Here is a 19638-nt window from a genome sequence, read left to right on the forward strand (position 1 = left end):
TTTTTCTCTATATCACTTGAAAATTTTGCAGGAAGATATCATTGCCACCAAAACAGGGCATAATAATCACACCAGAACCACATTTTAGCCTCAATTGCTTTCTGCTTATGCCTCCTACATATTTATGCATTGTAAGTTGTACTAATTATTATTTACAAATTTCTGCTACATGTTTTAGAAAATGGAAAATTTTTAAATCTTTGTTTAGGAAACCTGAAGGTTGTATGTGCATGTTTATACAAAAGATGGACTGAGATAGATGGAAAACTTCAAGAACTGGAAGAATTATCTATGCCATTGCATGCATTTTATGCCTCAGAGAGCTATAATTTTGAGAAGCAAATGACTCACTCAACCAGGACTGCATGATCCAGACCTGAGAGAACACCAAAAGGATGTCATGGAATGTGTGCATCCACCCGTGTCACCCTCATGCTCAAGGGCAAACAAATTACAAATGAAAAAATGTCAAAGAAGGCTTGGTAAATAACTTTTAAGAAACATGTTAAGGAACTGTGTAGTGTGTGGTGGTGCTCAGATTACCAGTATTTTTTAATCAGTTAACAGTGATTTTTATACTGCTTTCTAATTAAAGAGAGATCTAGTTGCTATGGAATTTTAGGTCAAGAAACTCATTGGTTTTATGGACATACTTCAGGAGCTGAAATAGAAGTACAGAGCAATGAAGATAGAAGGTAAACAATATTGGTTCGTGGATGAAATGACCATGGCAAGAGAGAAAAGCCACCATGAGGCCTCTAAAATTGGAAAGATAAAGAGGACCTGCTGTGGGAAAGATGGACACACCAAGTGAGGAGTTTTGGCAGTTTGAGTGGATATGATTATGTAAACCCTCCTTTTCAACAATACTTTAAATCTTCAGGAAATACTCCATGGCACACTACTGTTTTTATATATACATCTGTTTCTCTGGGTATGTGTGTGTGTAAAAGAGAGAGACACAAAGAGACAGAGAAAGAAAGTTTGATTAAGCAAATTGTGCTAATTTTTGTTTTCTGGTTAATGTGAAGATAAATACTGCTGCCAACTGAGTTCTTTATATATTCTAGATATTATCTTCTGTATGAGGAATAGCTGACAAAACCTGTTCTATAGGTTGTCTCTTCACTCTACTAATTGGTTTATTTGCTATAAAGAAATGGTCTCAACTCACCAATCAAAAGGCATAGACTGACAGAATGGATCAAGAAATAAGATCCAACAATTTGCTGCATACAGGAAAAACATTTACCTAAAAAAGAAAGTCATAGACTGAAAGTCAAAGGATGGAAAACAATACTCCATGCAACAGGAACCCAGAAAAAAAGCAGGGGTAGCTATTCTATTTGCAGACAAAGAGGATTTCAAGCCAAAACTGATTAATAGAGACAAAGAAGGTGATTATATCTTTGTAAAGGGAACAATCCAAGAGGAAGAGATGACAATCATAAATACATAGGCATCACACACCACTGCACCCAGCTATGTAGAAAAATATTAACAGACATGAAAAATCAAATAAGCACTAATAAAAATGTAATGGAGGATCCTCAATATCTCATTGTCACAAATAGATCAACTGGACAAAAAAATTCAAATCAAAGAAGAAATATCAGACCTGAACTACTGTGAACAAATGGACTTAGTGAATGTCTACAGAGTATTCCATCCCACATCAGAATACATATTTTTCTTAGCTGAACACAGGACATTCTCCAAAATAGACCACATACTAGCTCATAGATTTGAAATTATCACACGTATATTATCTAGCCAAGGTACAATGAAATTGGAAATCAATAGCAAAAGAAACCACAAAAACTCCATAAATACATGGAAAATAAATAGTAACCCCTGAACAACCAGTGGGTCACAGATGAAATAAAAAGTGTATAAAATTAAGTTATAATACTGATACAATATACTGGAACTTATGGAATGCAATTAAGGTAGTCTTAAGAGGAAAATTTACAGCAGTAAATTCTCACATCAGGAAAACAGAATGAGCACAAATAACCTAAAGTTGATAAACATCTAGAAAAAACAGAAGACAAACACAAAGCTCATACAAGGGAGGAAATTATAAAGATCAGAACAGAAGTTAATGCATTTGAGACTAAGAAAACAATACAAAGAATCAATTTATCAAACAGTTGGTTCTTTGAAAGATTAAATAAAATTAATAAACCTTTAGCCAATCTTATCAAAAAAAAAGGAAAGAAAAAACTCAAATTCAAGCAATTAGGGATAGAAAGGGTGAAATCACTGGATTCTGTAATCCAGAAGACTATGAATATCTACTTAGAGAACCTGTACTCCAATAATATGGAAAACACAGAAGAAATGGACAGATTCCATTGAAAATGTAATTAAAAACTTACCAAAAATGAAAAGCCCCAGTATTGATGAATTAACTGTTAAATTCTAAAAGGGCTAAAGGTGTAGAGAAAGTGGGAAGGGTAAGGGAAAGGTGATAAGGGAAAAATATATAAGAAAATGAAAAAATGGAAATAAAATGTTTGTAAATGGGGAGGGGAAGAGGGGGTGAAGGGAGGGCAGGGACAAGGGGAAAAAATGAGAACAAAGACCAGAATTTGAGTCTTTTCTTTCCTTTTTTTTTTTTGGATAAGTCATGTAAAGGTACAAGATCCCAATAATGAGTGTGACTGTACTGTATACCTAAAATGTACTAATAAACTCAATAAAAGAAAAAAAATTCTACAAGAAATTTAGAGAAGATCTAATGCCACTACTCTTCAAAATCCTCAATGAATTTGAAAGGGGAGCAATACTCCCAAACTCATTTCTGGAAATAAGTATTGCCCTGTTACCAAAAGAAGAGACAGACCCAATCAAAAAGAGAACCACAGGCCAATCTCCCTGATGGACTTAAATACAAAATTCCTCAATAAGATTCTGGCAAACAGAATGCATCAAATCATCAAATAGATTATACACCATTAACAAGTAGGATTCATTCCAAGGATGCAGAGATGTTTCAACATATGCATATCAATAAATGTAACACACCATATCAACAAAACCAAAGACAAAAATCACACAATTATCTCAATAGACAGAAAAAGGGCTTTTAACAAAGTCCAACACCCCTTCATAATAAAAACTCTACAGAAAATTGGAATACATGGTCTTTACCTCAACCTGATAAAAGCCATTTACAAGCCAACAGCTCACATCATACTAAATGGTCAAAAACTGAAATCCTTCAAGCTACAATCAGGAACAAGACAAGGATGCCAACTATCACCACTCCTATTCAATATAGTTCTGGAAACATTAGCCAGAGCAATTAGACAAAATAAAGAAATAAAAGGAATAAAGATAGGAAATGAAGTCGTTAAATTATCATTACTTGAGGAAGACATAATACTTTAAATGGAAGACCCCCAAAACTCCATCAAAAGACTTTTAGATTTAGCAACCAAATTCAGTAGTGTTGTTGTATACAAAATAAAAACTCAAAACTCAATAGCATTCCTGTCACAAATAATGAACTCGCTGAGAGAGAAATTAGGGAAGCAATATCTTTCACAATAGCATCAAAAAAATTAAAATTCTTAAGACTCAATCTCACAAAGGAAGTAAAGGATCTTTACATTAAAAACTACAGTACTCTGAAAAAAGAGCTCTAAGAGGAATCACAAAATAGAAAAATATCCCTTGCTCATAGGAAGGAAGAACTAACACTGAAAATAGCCATACTCCCAAAATTGTTATACAGATATAAAATAATCCCAATCAAAATACCATTAATATACCTTACAGAACTGGAGAAATCATTCCTAAAATTCATTTGGATTCAGAAGAGGCCTAGAATAGCAAAAACAATTCTGGGCAACAAAGGCAAGACTGGAGGCATCACAATCCTTGAAATTATACTACAGAGGTACTATGATAAAAACAGAATGGTACCAGCAAAAAAACAGACCAGAGGATCAGTGGAACACACTAGCAGATACAGAAACAACCCCAAACTCCCTCAGCCACATTGTCTTTGACAAAAGGTCCAAACACATTCACTGGAAAAAAGACAGCCTCTTAGATAAATGGTGCTGGGAAAATTGGCTTTCTACATGCTAAAGACTAAAATTAGATTCATGTCTCTCACCATGCACTAAATTAAAATCAAAATGGATCAAAGTTCTAAATATTAAAACAGAAAAAGTAAATCTGCTGGAATAGAGAGTAGGTAAAACACTTCAGGATGAGACTTCATGAACAAAACCCTGAATGCATGGGAAATGCTACAAAGAACCAACAAGATGAGGGACCTCATCATATTTAAAAGGTTTTGCACAGCAAGAGAAACCACCAACAGAGTGAAGAGACAACCCATAGAGTGGGAAAACATTTTAGCCAGTTGTTCCTCAGAAAAAGGACTAAGAGCTATAACATATAAAGAATTGAAAAACATGAGCCCATCCCCCAGTTTAAAGACCTAATCCAAACATGGATATCTGAAATAAATTCACATTTCTCAGATGAAGAAGTAAAAACAGCAAATAAATATATGGAAAAATGTTCAACATCACTCACCCATGTTTATAACAGCACAGTTTATAATAGCTAAATTTCAGAAACGACCCAAATGTCTATCAACTGATATATGGATAAAAATGATGTGGGATTTTCTTTTTTAATATAATGGAGTACTGCTTGGCCCTAAAGAAAGATAAAGCTGAGTCTTTTCTAGATAAATGGATGCACCCTGAAACAATACTCTTAAGTGGAATAACTCAAACATACATATAAATATCACACTGTCTCTCTGGTGTGAGAAAATAAAAGTGTAAATAAGGACCAAAAAGTATAACATTTATTGTAAAATAGGAAGGAATCATTCAAAATTATACCACTTGAGATACTTTGTTAATAATTAAAATGTTTTATTCCAAAAAGGTATAGTATTAGGAAATGAACTGAGAGATTAGCAGATGAAAATATATTCTTTTAAATCATGATACACAGTGCATTCACCATTGTTATTCTCTAATTATTTTTGTTATGAAAATTTTTTTCATAGACTGGCTTTTATATTTTCTTTATTAATATCTACTTGTAGTATATTAAAATAAAAATAAATAAATGAATTTTTTAAAAAGATGTGTGAAACTTTCGAGCTACCCAGACTCTGGGTATACAGGTCATTCCCACCTGGTATCCTATGGGGGTTAGGGGAAATGGTGCAGCACAGTCAAAAGGAAGGCAGCACCGAGGCTGGCATGGACCAGTGGTGTGGTCAAGTAGTCCTGCGGAAAGCACTTACTTGTAAGAGGTGCAAAGTGGATGCTTTAACTTTAACCACTGTGTCTTATGTTTGCTGGCTGGACATGGTGGGCTTTTCAGACTCGGTGCCAGGTCCTCTGGGCTTTGTTGGAGGCGCTCTTCCTGGGGATAGAGGAGAAATCACCCAGGACTCTCTTTAATCCTGAAGAGATAATCTTTGCTCACAAATCTGCTTTTCCTTACATCAATATCACCACTACAGCTGCAATGATTGGTATTGCCATGACACGTTTGGGCCAATTTAAGCTTTCATAGTCAAGTGGATCCCTGTTTAGTCTAGAAAGAATCATAGGAACACAAAAGCATTATTAAACAAACATTAAAAAGTATCTATGGTAAATTGCAGTAGTGGATACTAAAGAGAGTGAAAGTCTGCAGAAACAGGTTATTTAGGTAATCTCAGAGATGCTTCCTATGATTTTATTATTAATTACAATGGGGGGAAACGTGACTTTTTGTGCGGAACCCTGGCAAACATCCCAATAAACAAGGGATCAATAACATCAGCAGAAAAAGGACTTAGCGACACTATATCACCTCTAACACAACACTTTATCTCTGGGGTATTTTCTAATCATAACAAAATTTGATAGACCAAGTGACGGAATTCTCTATCAAAAGACAAGGAAAGACCAAAGAGGCAGAGACTAGAGGAGGCTTAAGAACCAGACAAGTAAATATAATGGGGAGTTCTGGGTGGGATTCTGGAACCAATAAAAACAATCACTGGCCAGCTCCAGCACCCACTGCCGCCCTGCGCCCCCCTTCCCTCCTCCCAGTCCCCGCTCCTTCCCCCACCTCTTCTCTCCCCACCACCCCTCAGCTGGGCTTCCTCCCCATTCCCTTGACTCTACCCTCCCAGCCCACAGGGCATGGGGGGGGGTTGCGAGTGCCGTAGCCCCCATCACAGCAGGGGGAGTCGGGTTCCCAGAAAATAGCTTGATGAGTGTCCAAAGTGAAAGGAACCGGCCCCTGCCAAAGATCACTCTTGGAGCACCGACAGAGCTCCTATGAGAGATTTTATTAAAGAGCTGCTGGGCAGAAAGGAAACAGAGAGAGAGAGGGAGCCGGAAATGGGGCTTGATTAGATAGTGGGTAACTGGTGTAGGTAGATCGAGGATTGTGTCAGCTGCACGGGCAGCCACTCTTGGACATTTACTATGACCCGTGATGCATAAGGTGGGCGATGGAAACTTTAAAGTGAAGAAGGAAGTTACTTATCAGAATGGCGGCAGCCATTCCAAGGCACTTATCTTACACAGAGTAGCAGAGGAAGTTTGGAGGGGCAAGATGTTGGTCCCAGCTCTCCACGGTTCCAGCCCTGGACTTGGTGGCAGCCTGGTCCCTGCTGAATCACAGGCCGCCATCCAGGAGGATGCAAATAATCATGAACGGGTGGCTACTATCCAGCAGTCCTCCATCCAGATGAGGTTGAAAGGGAACTTTAAAAGGTGCCATATGCCGGGGATTTAGCTCAGTGGTTCGGTGGCCTGCCTTGCAAGTGCAAGGAACCGGGAAGGTGCGATAGATGAGCTTCACAGTCTGGATCTGAGAAGGTAAGAGTTATTGGAAGCCAGGTTTACTGGAGTTGCAAGTGGGAGCCCTGGGAGCACTGGTAGTTGCAGTGTTGGAGCTACAGCCTCCACAAGTAATGAAAGCTCTGATCACAGTTTTGGAAGTTTGGGATCTTTAAATGACAAAGAATGAGACACCGGAGAAGAAACAATCAGAATCATCTGGGGAAGGAAGAGAAAAGCAGAAAACCAGAATGAAAGCAGTCAGGGAAAAAGTATTTGGGTTCATGGCCACAAAATTAGTGACTATTTTGAATACCAAGGTGGAAATGGCTCAAGTCCAGTAAGAGGCAGACCTCCTGCAATCCGTTCTCAAAATTCACATTCACATTCCACTCCTTCTTGTTCGTTTGACCAAACAGACCTTCCCCTACTGCATTAGCTTTTGGACCACCCTCTTTTACAGCCAAAGCAGTTATCTTTTAAAATTACTTAGATTGATCTCACAATGTTGAAATTAGCAGCACTAGAAAGTAATAAAAGCCAGGACCTGGAAAAAAAGGAAGGTCAGTATAGATGATTTGCTCAGGGCTCGCTGTGATCTCAGATGGCAAACAGATGATCAACAAAAATTATTTTTAAAATACAAATAGATATTAAATAAATGCATATCAATGAGAAAGAAACTTCTTATTGAAAAGAGCACAGAAGAAAAACTATCAAGCAGAGAATATGCAAGATAGGCTACACCTTGGGCACTTTACAACAGTTAGACTGTTGCATCATTTACTGAACAACAGACAGATGGTTTTGCATTTCAGAATCTTTTTTTTTTTTTTTGGTATCAGGGATTGAACTCGGGTCCTTGAGCTTGCAAGGCAGGCCACCAAACCGCTGAGCTAAATCCCAGCACATTTCAGAATCTTGTGAAGCAATAAGAATGGGTGAATCAGCAAAGGGAAGATACTGAAAGACAAAGGAAACTTCTAGCCAAAGGCAAACCTCTCACAGTTAATAATTCTCAGGCACCTTCTACCAATTCTGAACCAAAACAAAGAAGTCAATGGAGCGGAAAATGATCCCTGTGTTAGACGAAATTTACCACAACTGTGGACTTTGGCAGAACATCATGAACAGGAAGAAATTTTCAAACTTTGACTACGACATCTCAAGAAGAGATAACAATATAGCAGCAACTCTGCCATTGAAATCCTGTTCTCTGATTTTGGTACGTGCAAAGAGAAACAAACAGTACTAGGCAGCAGCAACATAAATATTAATCTTCCAGAGACACAAAAACAAACCCAGATGTACTCAGCTACCTCATCTTTGATAAAGGAGCTGACCATCCTCAGTGGAGTAAAGATAGCCTCTTTAATAAATGGTGTTGGAAAAACTGGATGTCAACCTGACACAGATTAAAACTAGACCCTTATCTTTCACCATGCACTAAATTAAAATCCAAATGAATTAAAGATCTAAATATTAAAACAGAAACATTAAACTTGATGGAAGGTAAGTTAGGCAGAACTCTAGAAGACATTGGCATAGGAAAAGACTTTATGAACAAATCCTCAGTAGCATGGGAACTAGCAGATAGAATCAACAACTGGGATCTCATCTTATTAAAAAGCTTCTGTACTGCCAAAGAAACCATCAGCAGAACTAAAAGACAACCCACAATGTGGGAAAAAATTTTTACCAGCTGTTCCTCAGACAAAGGACTATTATCAAGAATATATAAAGAACTCAAAAAAATCAGCCCCCCAAATATAAAGACCCGATTCAAAAATGGGCATCCGAAATGAACAGACATTTCTCAGACAAAGAAGTAAAAGCAGCAAGTAAATATATTAAAAAATGTTCCACGTCACTGATCATTCGAGAGATGCAGATGAAAACAACACTGAGATTCTACCTCACCCCACAAAGAATGGCTGCTATCAAGAAATCACATAATAACAAATGTTGGTGGGGTTTTGGGGAGAAAGGAACCCTTCTCCATTGTTGGTGGGAGTGCAGACTGGTGCAACCACTATGGAAATCGATATGGAGATACCTCAAAGAGCTTGGACTGGAGGTTCCATTTGACCCAGCCATCCCTCTGCTGGGTATCTTTCCAAAAGAACTAAAAGAATCATATCACAGAGAAGTATGCACACCCATGTTTATAGCGGCACAGTTTGTAATAGCTAAAACTTGGAAACAGCCCATTTGCCCATCCGTTGGAAACTGGATAAAGATGTGGTTTTTCTATAAAATGGAATATTACTCAGCCATAAAGAATGAGAAAATAGATTCATTCATAGGAATATGGATACATATTGAAGATATACTCCTAAGTAAAATAAATAAGGCACACATGTGTAAATACCAAATAGTCTCTCTGGTGTGAATAATCTGCAATAATACAGAAGATCCTAATAAGATTACTGACATTTAGAAATGGGAAGAAAGGAGCTAAAGGTGTAGGGAAGGTGGGATGTGTAGGGGAAGGGTAATAAGGGAAAAGAAAAAAATGTGAGATAATGAAAAGATGGAAATAAAGTGTTTGTAGATGGGGAGGAGGAGAGGGGGTGAAGGGAGGGCAGGGACAAGGGGAAAAAATGAGAACCAAGATATGTCATGTGGAGGTGCAAATTCCCAACAATGAATGTAACTGTACTGTATCCCTAAAATGTACCAATAAACTCAATTAAAGCTGAAAAAAAATATTAATCTTCCATGATGAAATCTTTACAGGTCAAGAATACAGCTCTTTTCTTACTCTTTCACCATGCACCATGCAACTGGTTGAAATGGAAGACAATGGATTGTCTATATGTCTTTTGAACAGTGGAGAGTACAGGGCATTGGTTGTTAGGGACCTGACACCATCATCACAGGCTGCATTTTCCTGGTGCTTCTTGCCTCTTAAAATGACCTCATGCTCTTATCTTTAGTTTCCCTCCCCCAAAGGCCACAGCATCCGGTGGAGTTAAACCTGAGTTCCTGCAGGACTGAACCCATAAAAGACAACCTGACCTGTGATAGGTTAAAAGTAGCCTACTCCTCATAAATAAGCAATAGCCACCCCAAAATCAATAAAAGGACCTTCCTCTCTTTGTTCTTCTCTCTTCCCTCTCTCCTCTCTCTCCCTGACCTGCCTTCCTGAATAAAATCTCCTGTCCGACCTCTTAATGTGTGGCCTAGTTGTTGAGCATCGCTGTACCTCTACATTGGTTTTAGGAAAAGGCAGAAATCCAGGCAGAACTGGAACGTTTGGAAAGAGTCAGAAATCTTCACATATGAAAATGCAAAAGAATAAACAATGAAGATAATTCACAGTTCAAAGATCACCCCACATTAAATGAAAGATATGTATTACTTCATCTGCTTGGAAGAGGTGGCTTCAGTGAACCATATAAGGCTTTTGACCTACATGAACAAAGATACGCTGCTATGAAGATCCATCAGCTTACTAAAAGCTGGAGAGATGAGAAAAAAGAAAGCTACCACAAATATGCCTACAGAAAGTATAGAATACACAAAGAACTGGATCACCCCAGAACAGTTAAACTATATGACTATTTTTCCATGGATACAGATATGTTTTATACAGTGTTAGAATACTGTGAAGGCAATGACTTGGATTTCTATCTGAAGCAACACAAACGAATGTCAGAGAAAGAAGCTAGGTCTATTGCAATGCAGATTATAAATGCACCAAGGTATCTCAATGAGATCAAACTTCCTATTACACATCATGATCTTAAGCCAGGCAATATTCTTCTGGTAGATGGGACAGCATATAGGGAAATCAAAATTACTGATTTTGGTCTATCCAAAATTATGGATGATGACAGCTATGGTGTAGATGGAATGGATCTAACCTCCCAAGGAGCAGGCACTTACTGGTATTTACCTCCTTAATGTTTTTAGTTGGAAAAGAGCCAACAAAGATTTCCAACAAGGTTGATGTGTGGTCAGTTGGGGTCATCTTTTTTCAATGTTTCTATAGTAGAAAGACATTTGGTCACAATCAATCTCAACAAGACAAGACATTCTTCAAAAAAACACAATATTAAAAGCCAGAAAGTCCAGTTTCCTGTAAAACCAGTTATAAGCAGTGAAGCCACAGCCTTTATAAGACGCTGTTTGGCATAATGAAAAGAAGATCGATGTGATATGCACCAGCTGGTGAACCATACCTTCTCCCACACTTGAGAAGATCAAACGCTTCAGGAAACATACACAGGGCTGGACCAACGGCATCTTCCACCCGACCCCCTTCTTCAAGCACAATCACTTACTGACTTTCCTCCAGGATTGTCATAATACCTTTGAATTTCTTCCAGATGCACACTTGAGTTTTGAGAGCATTTGAGTGTTTTTTGTTTTCTTTTTTACACAGGACTGGGTTAAGGACTGTTTGTGAACTGAAATTCTTCATATCGTTGTTTGTGTAAGAGTGGATCATGGACAGTGAATAAATGTACATTTCTCATGCTCACCTTGAGCAGTGCAGGGTGGCTGCTGCTGCAGAGACAGGAATACCATGTGGAGATAGAAGAAAAATGGGATTGTTTGTTCATTTGGGGGAAAACTGTACATAACATAATACTTAAATATACTGGATTGTTACTAGAGAGTTTTAATATGAAGAATAGCTTTTCATTATTTAAAAACATGGGAAAAATGAGAATTTCTAGCAGAACTACAGTGTCTGGATACATTCAGCCTTCAACAGTTAATCTGCTGAAACTAAAGCAAGAACTGAATGACAGTGGCCACTGTGTTTTATAATAATAGAATGTGAAAGTTAGAATCTTTGGACAGAGTTAGTCTTTGTAATTTGCCTATTCTGGCTTTTACCAAGTTGTACCTCGAAATCATATGTTTGCTTTTCTTCCCACCAGTTATATTAAAGGGAGAACTTTTATTCTTATATACTTTACTCCTTTGACAGAAAAAGATGTTTTGGAATCAGTTGAATTCACTAAATTGTAAAATCTCCAGTGCTTTCACCTTATTAGTTATTAATGTATTTTCCTTTTGTTATCAGGCCTTGTTCATTAAAATGAGAAAGTATGTAACCAAATGCACAACAGTTCTATGCAGGATAATGACAAATTCCCTTCTAGCTCTATTGTAAATTGTTGTACAGATGTCCTAATTCAATTACTAAGTTTCAACAATTTATTCTTGTACAAATGTTTTAAAATATGGCTTTTCTAACTGGATTTGTATTTTTAAAGTCTTCTTGAAGGCGCTTCAAGTGCTGCTGAATGATGTTGCTTCTTTTGCTAAAAAATTAAATGACCTTTGAAGGTGCAAGTTACTGAACATCATAGAGAAATACTAAAAGAGATGTTGAGCATTCATAAACAATCAAGGCATGTAAAATGATCCATGTTGACCATATTGAGTTCTTTAAGTCAGTTTCCTGGGTTCTAGAGCTGTGGAGCACATAAATTTTAGACTTATAAACTGTTCATGGTTATTTGACAGTCCCATAAACAAGTTTCTTGTGCTTTGTACAGATTTGTTAAAATGTGACTACTTCCTGCCTTGTATGGTAGAAACCAATATTTTTTAGGATGCTGTGTTTCATTCCTACAAGGATTTTTTCTTTATTGTCATTTTTTTTTGTCACATAATGCTCATACTTACATGTAAGTTGTCTATGTTGCAGAAAACAGAAGCTATAGCTACCACAGAATCCCCTTAATACTGTACAGTTAAACTGTGGCTCTTATTTCTGATGTTGAAAGCCATTTTTTTTTATTGTACAAAGACACATTCTCTAAGAAGCTGCTGAACTTGTAGAGAATATAGCCAAAACAGTAATAAACAATGACAGTTAAAAAAATCATTAATGGGCAAACATGTGAAGTCCAAGTGAATTTTGCAGTATAGTATATTATATGAATATGTTTCCTAATTTTGATTCCCCCTATCCCCATAGGTCCTGTTAGAAGCCAAGTGAAGAGTTTATAGGAACTTCATACTATTTTTGCAACATTTGCTTAAATGTGCTGTGCTCAATTCCCTGGCTTCATGTGGGTTACCTCTGCTCAGTGTAAATATCAAAGGGAGCTGAAGGGGAACTGTAGCCAGTACCTCTCAGAGAATCAGCCCTCATGGCACTCACCTAGCGACAAAGGGGTGATGGGTCAGCTCTGACATGACTGATCACTTTCCGCATGCTGAATATTGCTCTAGAACCCGTGTCTTCTCATTCCCTAATCCAGATCACCCTGCTGGGGACCCACAGTTTTCAGATGATGAGGTGGAGGCTCAAAAGGTACACTCTTTGCCCATGGAAAGCTGGGATGAAAACCCTGGACTCTGAGTCCCAAGCTTTGCTGGTTGGGCAGGGCCACCCATCACCCCAGTGTGTTTGTATCAGTTATCCCCCAAGCCTCTTGGCCCCTTTGTTCTTCCCAGGATGCCAGCTCTGAGCTAATGGTGTCTTCTCTTGCAAGAAGTTCATATTTTCATCAGAAGGAAGGTATCTTATAAGCGTGTCTCACACTCCTTATGGCTGAAGTTGGTCTATTTAAATTTCTCTTAGGGTATCATCTTGGCCTGAAGTGAGGTCAAATAATTCCCCACCATGGTGTCTGGAGGCCATTGTGCCTTCTGCTTCCTGGAGGTCTGTCTGTCCACACTGAATAGTATCTACCTCAGGCTTGGCATTTTCCAAGGTTCACTGGGAAAGGGGACTTCATGGAGTGGCTGGATTTTGTCTGTTTTTCTAACCAAAATCTTATTATTTGAATTAACCCAACAAATTCTGGCCAGGTCTATTATCTGGACCTTATTTCTTTCTCCCAATAGACTTACAAATACACCTGACAGCACCTATTAAATCAATGTTCATGGTTCATAGTGTATTGATTTTAATTATGCATCCAGGCTTCAGAGAACCTTTCCAGCTGTGGGCCAGGCAGCGTGTTCCCCTCACAGACTAGAAGCTAGTTTAGTGGGATTGCGTGATTGATCCAGGGACATACAGCCAGAACAGAACAGGGCCAGGCTACCTGGGGCTTCTGGTGGCAGGACCATCCCTGGGAGCATGCTCACTCCTGCTTCCTTTCTCTTGGGAACCCAGAGTAGTTACTCTTCCTGTGGTGCTGATCTACACAAAGCAGCTTTGACAAGCCCCCGTGGAGCTCACATTTCTGTGTTTAAATCCAAGCTGGAGTTATTTTTGCTGCCACTTTACGCCCACGGTATTGAAGCAGGATTGTCCAAACAAAGCCTGCCACTTAGTTTTGTAAATATAGTTTTACTGGAGTTGCGGTTCTATGGCTGAGGTAAAGTGGAATAGACATCTGATAGTTTGGAAAGCTGAATATATCTGTTGCCATGGATTTGTGGAAAAACTTGGCCAATTTTTTCCAAAGTTCTAAAAACTTAGACTATTAAGGCCCTGAAACCATTCTTATTTCCAGGTGCCTCTATCACGTATTTATATCATTGCAGTGGGTGTGGTGCTGAGTCCTTCCACGCCAGAGCCAAGTGAGTGAAGAACAGAAGTGTATTGGTTCCAAGGCCCCATCTGTGTTGCTGTTAGGCAACACAGGCACCACCTTCACAACCACTTCCCATGCACCTGGAACTTAAAGGGTCTGTATGACACCTTGTACCATGCAGTGAGTGGATGCTACTCCTTTCTTTCTTCAAAAAAAAAAAAAAGGATCAGGCTTCCGTGGGCTGGCTGACTTTCCAGGCTCTGCATCCACCCCCCACCCCTCATAGCAGATCCAGGACCGCTCGGTGATATCCTGGCTCCAGTTTCTCCATGCTTCTGCAGTGTCAGCTGCTCCATGACCTGCTTTTGTGTACTTATTCAAGTGCACCTGACAACCAGCTTTGGGTTATTCATAGCCATCGTCACTCCTCAGGATTTTGTCGATGACAATGTTAGGATGCATCTCTAAAGAAAGGAATTTTTTTTTTTAAAAAATCAAAACTATTATTGCATTTTTTTTAATTGTCAACTTATTAGCATTCAAGTTTATTTATACTTTCCTTGTTGTCAAAGTCTGCTTACATTTAGATCCAAAGAAATTCCAGACTGGTTTGTAGGGTACTCTGTATTGCACCCTTCCCCTCTTTTCTCCTGTGTTGTCTCCTTCGCTTTCTTTTTCATTTATTTGTTAAGTTGTATCAACACACAACTGAGGGTGTAGGTCAGCTGTAGAATGCTTGCTTAGCATGCACAAAGCCCTGGGATCCATCCCCAGCATTGCAAAAACAAAGACAACACAAATACATAAAAATGTATGGTGTAGGTATACATGGTCACATACAGTAGTGTGTGGTTTAGATAAATGTGCACCTTATGAGATGACAGGCTCCCTTCTTCCCTGAAGAACTCCACTTGTCTGGTGGCTTAGCATGCACTGCCTTAGAGCTGTTGGCTATGCCCCTGTTCCACCGCCTGCCTCTGGAAAGCCCCAGTCTGAGAAGATGAGGAGCCCTGTCCTCTGCTCACACAGCTTGGCATCTGCAGAGTAAAGATCTTTATGCCTCTGGTCTGAAGCCTGGGACTTGATGGCAACACTGGAGCTCAGCAGCATCTCCAAAGTCCTTTTACTTTCTTTCCCAGTGTGGACCGTCCAGTTTGAACTGTGTTTGCAAAGGCTGAGGGTATTGAGTTTGATAACTTGGTAAAGACAATGTCATAGAATTCACAGTAGAAACTTTGGTGGAGTGACTAACGAAAGCCAAAGATAAGTTAGGCATTAAAGTCTCCAACAGTAGGTTGGGAAGTGGGGGAGATAAGTGAGCCCTTGATCCATCCAAATATCAACATAAAATACTTAATTAGTCTGGGTTTCAATTAAATATTTTAGTAAAGTCAAATTAAGAATACCACAGAAAACTCCATATTGATAAAGAGGAGTTCCTTGAAACTAGCTTGTGAATTCAGCAGAACTGTGCCTCTCCGTGCCCTGAGTGGTGGTGGTTTCAGGGGCAGTGGGGCTGACAAAATACTCAGCCTTGGGGTGAGGGCAGCAGCGACCCCAGCAAAGGCAGGATAGCAGTGTCCTACATAGACATCTGTGACAGACCTCCCCAGTGTTCCCACTGTAATCTTCTTCCTCTTACTGCCTCTTCTACCTGCCCAGGCCTCTGGTTGTCCTTGGTGCACTTGATCACTTAAGCCTAATGTCCTCACAGTTGCTACCTGTTGACCTTGACACCTCCATGTACCCTTCTGTATGTCCTCTGTCTTTGGGGACCCTGTATTCTGGAGAGTGTTGTTCATTATGTTGACTGCTGGGGCTGGGTGTCCAGGGGCCCTGAGCTCTGCCCTGAGTCCCAGCACATGAAAGCTATGTACCCTTGGACAGGCTCAGCTCACTCAGTTCCAGGAGTGGGATGACAGAAGGGGCCTTGTGGCAGTGAGGTGAGCAGAGAGTGTACAGCATATAGAATGGAGCTGGGATGTGAGCAGGGATCCGTAATGAGTGCTGCAGATGAAGGAGCAGCTGATGCTTGAGCTAATGTGGAGCTCAGTCTATAGCCAAGGGAGATGTAGAAGGAGGGATCAGGGCCTGGTCCACACTGTATTCTGGCAGTCTGGTGCCCTCTGGTGGGAACAAGAGCCCCACAGGAGGGAGTTCAGTGGCACAAGGTGGCTCAGTAGGGAGTCACAGTCACACCCCACAGAGCAACCTTTGGCATGAGCACCAGGTCCCACAGCTCAGGTCCTACCTGATTTAAATGCAACCCAGGGCCAGAGATGATAACATCATCCCTTGATCACCAGGTTCTTGGAGTATGGGAAATAATGAGTGGGCTTGGCTCCCTGTGAGCCATGACCTTTTTCCTATGCCTTTCTTCAGTGCAGCTTGCTATGCGTTGCTATTTATATACTATGACATAAAGAATCCAATGTGACAGAAGCTCAGCCAGAAGCCACCAGCTTCACCCTTCCTGTGGTATACCTCTCCTCTTGACTGTATATCCTTTGCAATGACATTGACTTTGCTCCTCAGCACAGTGTGCACATCATGCTGTAAGCATTGCTTACCATCCCTTCCTGTGATAACCATGTAGCAGCAGTACCTATGGTTGGGAATACGTTGCCCTGTGTGTCTCCTGTACCATTCCAGGTCCCCATGGGGCCGAGGCAGACCTTGTAAGCACCTCTCAGGCCTCCACTCATGTTGGGTCAGTTCCTTCCACTGGTCAAATCCAGCACCATAGGCAGGAAAAGGGAGGGCTGGGCCTCCCCAGGCTCTGACTATGCTATGCAGGCATAGGGGAATAATTCAAGAGGAAGAGATAATAATTCTAAATATATATGCACCAAACACCAGTGTGCCCACTTCACAGAACAAACACTACTGAACATAAAAAAATAAGATAAACACAAATTATAATGAGGGACCTTAATATCTCACTGTTATAAAAAGATCAACCAGATCCCTCCCCCCAAAAAAAATCAACAAAGATATAGTAGAGTTGAACCAAACTTCTGAACAAGTGGACTTAATATATATCTACAATGTTCCACCAAATAACAAAATACATATTCTTTTCAGCAGCGTATGAGACTTTTTAGAAAATAACGCACATGCTAGCCCACAAAGCATGCTTAAGTAAATGAAAAAAAAATTGAAATTAACCCATGGACATTATCAGATCAAAGTGCAACAAAACTAGAAATCAACAGCAAAAGAAGTCACAGAAATTTAGCAAACACATGGAAATTAAATAATATCCACTGAATAATAACAGAAAAAACAATTAAGAAACTAATACTAAGAATCAAACTATAAGCCCAGTACAACATAAGAACTTATGGGATACAATGAAAGCAGTCTAAGAAGGAAGTGTACACTTCTGAATGCCCACATTAGAAAAACAAGAGTTCAAATAAATAACCCAATGATGCACCTCAAGGGCCTACAAAAACAAGAACAATACAAATCCAAACCTAGTACAAAGATGCAAATTATAAAGATGAAAACAGAAATTAATGAAACTGAGACTTAAAAAAATACAAAGAACCAATGAATCAAAAAGATAATTATTTGAATGAATAGACAGACCCCTATCCAATCTTACAAACAAACAAACAAAAAAGACAAATCAATGCAATTAGAAATTTTAAAAAGGCAAAATCACAAAGGACTCTGCTGAAATCCAGAAGATGATTAGTAAGTAGTTGAAGAACCTGCGCTAAAAAAATTAGAATTGAGAAGAAATGGCTAGAGTCCTAAATACACATGACCTACCAAGCTGAACAAAGAAGACATAAAAGTTCTGAATAGTCCATTATTACTATTGACATTATTGACATTACTGAACTAAAGTTCTGAATATCCATTGTCAGGCAATGAAACTGAAGATATAATTTTTTAAAACTACCAACTAAGACAAGCCCAGTTCTCAATGGATTTACTCCCAAATTCTATAAGAACCCTAGGGAAGATCTAACACCAATCCTTTTCAAACTCTTCAATGAAATCAAAAGATAAGCACTATTTCCAAAGTACAAGCATTACCCTGCTAGCATTACCCTCATTCCAAAATCAGAAAAAGACCCAATCAAAAAGAGAACTACAGGCCAATCATTTAAAGAACATAAACATAAAATTCCTCAATAAGATACTGGCAAGTAGAATGCAACAAATCATTAAAACCAAGTAGGATTCATTGCAGGGATACAGGGATTGTTCAACAACTGTAAATCAGTTAAGTGGCATATATCACATACACAGAAGGGCTAAAGTCACATGATCAACTCAAGTGATACAGAAAAGGCCTTGAAGAAATCCAAACTCCACTGATTTAAAAAATGAGGAAAATTGATACTTAATGTCAATTTGATTTTTATGACAAACCAATGGCCAACATATTAAGTGAAGAGAAGCTCACAGCTACCCCCTGCTAAAATCAGGAGGAATTCAAGAAAGTCCACTATCACCACTACTATTCAATACAGATCTCAAATGATTAGCCAGAGAAATCAAGCAAGAGAAAAAAAAAGGGATAAGCATAAGAAAGAAGTCAAATCATCACTATTTGAAGATGATATGATCCTCTACATAGAAGTCCCGCCCCCAAATTCCACCAAAATACTCCTTGAATAACCAAATTCAGTAGTATAGCAGGATATAAATCAAAACAAAAAATCAGTTTCTGTACATCAATAATAAATTCACCATGAAAGAAATTAGGGACATAATATCTTTCACAATAGCATCAAAAAAAAATGAAATACATAGGAATTAACCAAACCAAGAAAATGAAAAACCTTACAGTACTCTGAAAAAGGAGACATCAGAAAATGGAAAGATATCCCATTACTGGACAGACAGAATGAGTATAGTTACAATGGCCATATCTCCAAAACTGATATACAGATTAATGCAAGCCCAATAAAAATATAAATAGCATTCCTCAGAAATATAGAAAACAATACTAAAATTCACATGTATCAGGAAAGGACCTAGAACAAAAACAACCCTTGTCAACAAGAGCAAAATAGGAGGAATCTCAATTCCAGACTTTATGTTATACTATAATGCTATAGTGATAAAAACATGATGATAGTGTTAGCAAAAACAAAACAAAAAATAGATACATGAATCAGTGGAATAGAACAGCAGATGCAGAAGCAACTCCAAGCATGTTCAGCTACCTGATATTAGAAAAAAGGGGCCAAAAACCTATGCTGGAGAAAAAAATCACTTCTTTATCAAATAGTGCTGGGAAAACTGGCAATGGACATGCAGAAGACCAAATCTAGACCCGTATGTCTCACCAGGTACTAAATTAAAAGCAAAATGGATAAAAGATCTAAATATCA

The 19638-nt window shown here is 38.8% G+C and overlaps 1 pseudogene; it reads left to right on the top strand.

Moving 5' to 3' along the window:
* The first annotated feature begins 340 nt into the window (after positions 1 to 340).
* Positions 341 to 11116, top strand: LOC104873779 (annotated as a pseudogene).
* The last annotated feature ends 8522 nt before the right edge of the window (positions 11117 to 19638 follow it).

Source organism: Fukomys damarensis, unplaced genomic scaffold (genome assembly GCF_012274545.1).
Source record: "Fukomys damarensis isolate Sample0158 unplaced genomic scaffold, DMR_v1.0_HiC HiC_scaffold_37, whole genome shotgun sequence".
NCBI classification, from domain to species: domain Eukaryota; kingdom Metazoa; phylum Chordata; class Mammalia; order Rodentia; family Bathyergidae; genus Fukomys; species Fukomys damarensis.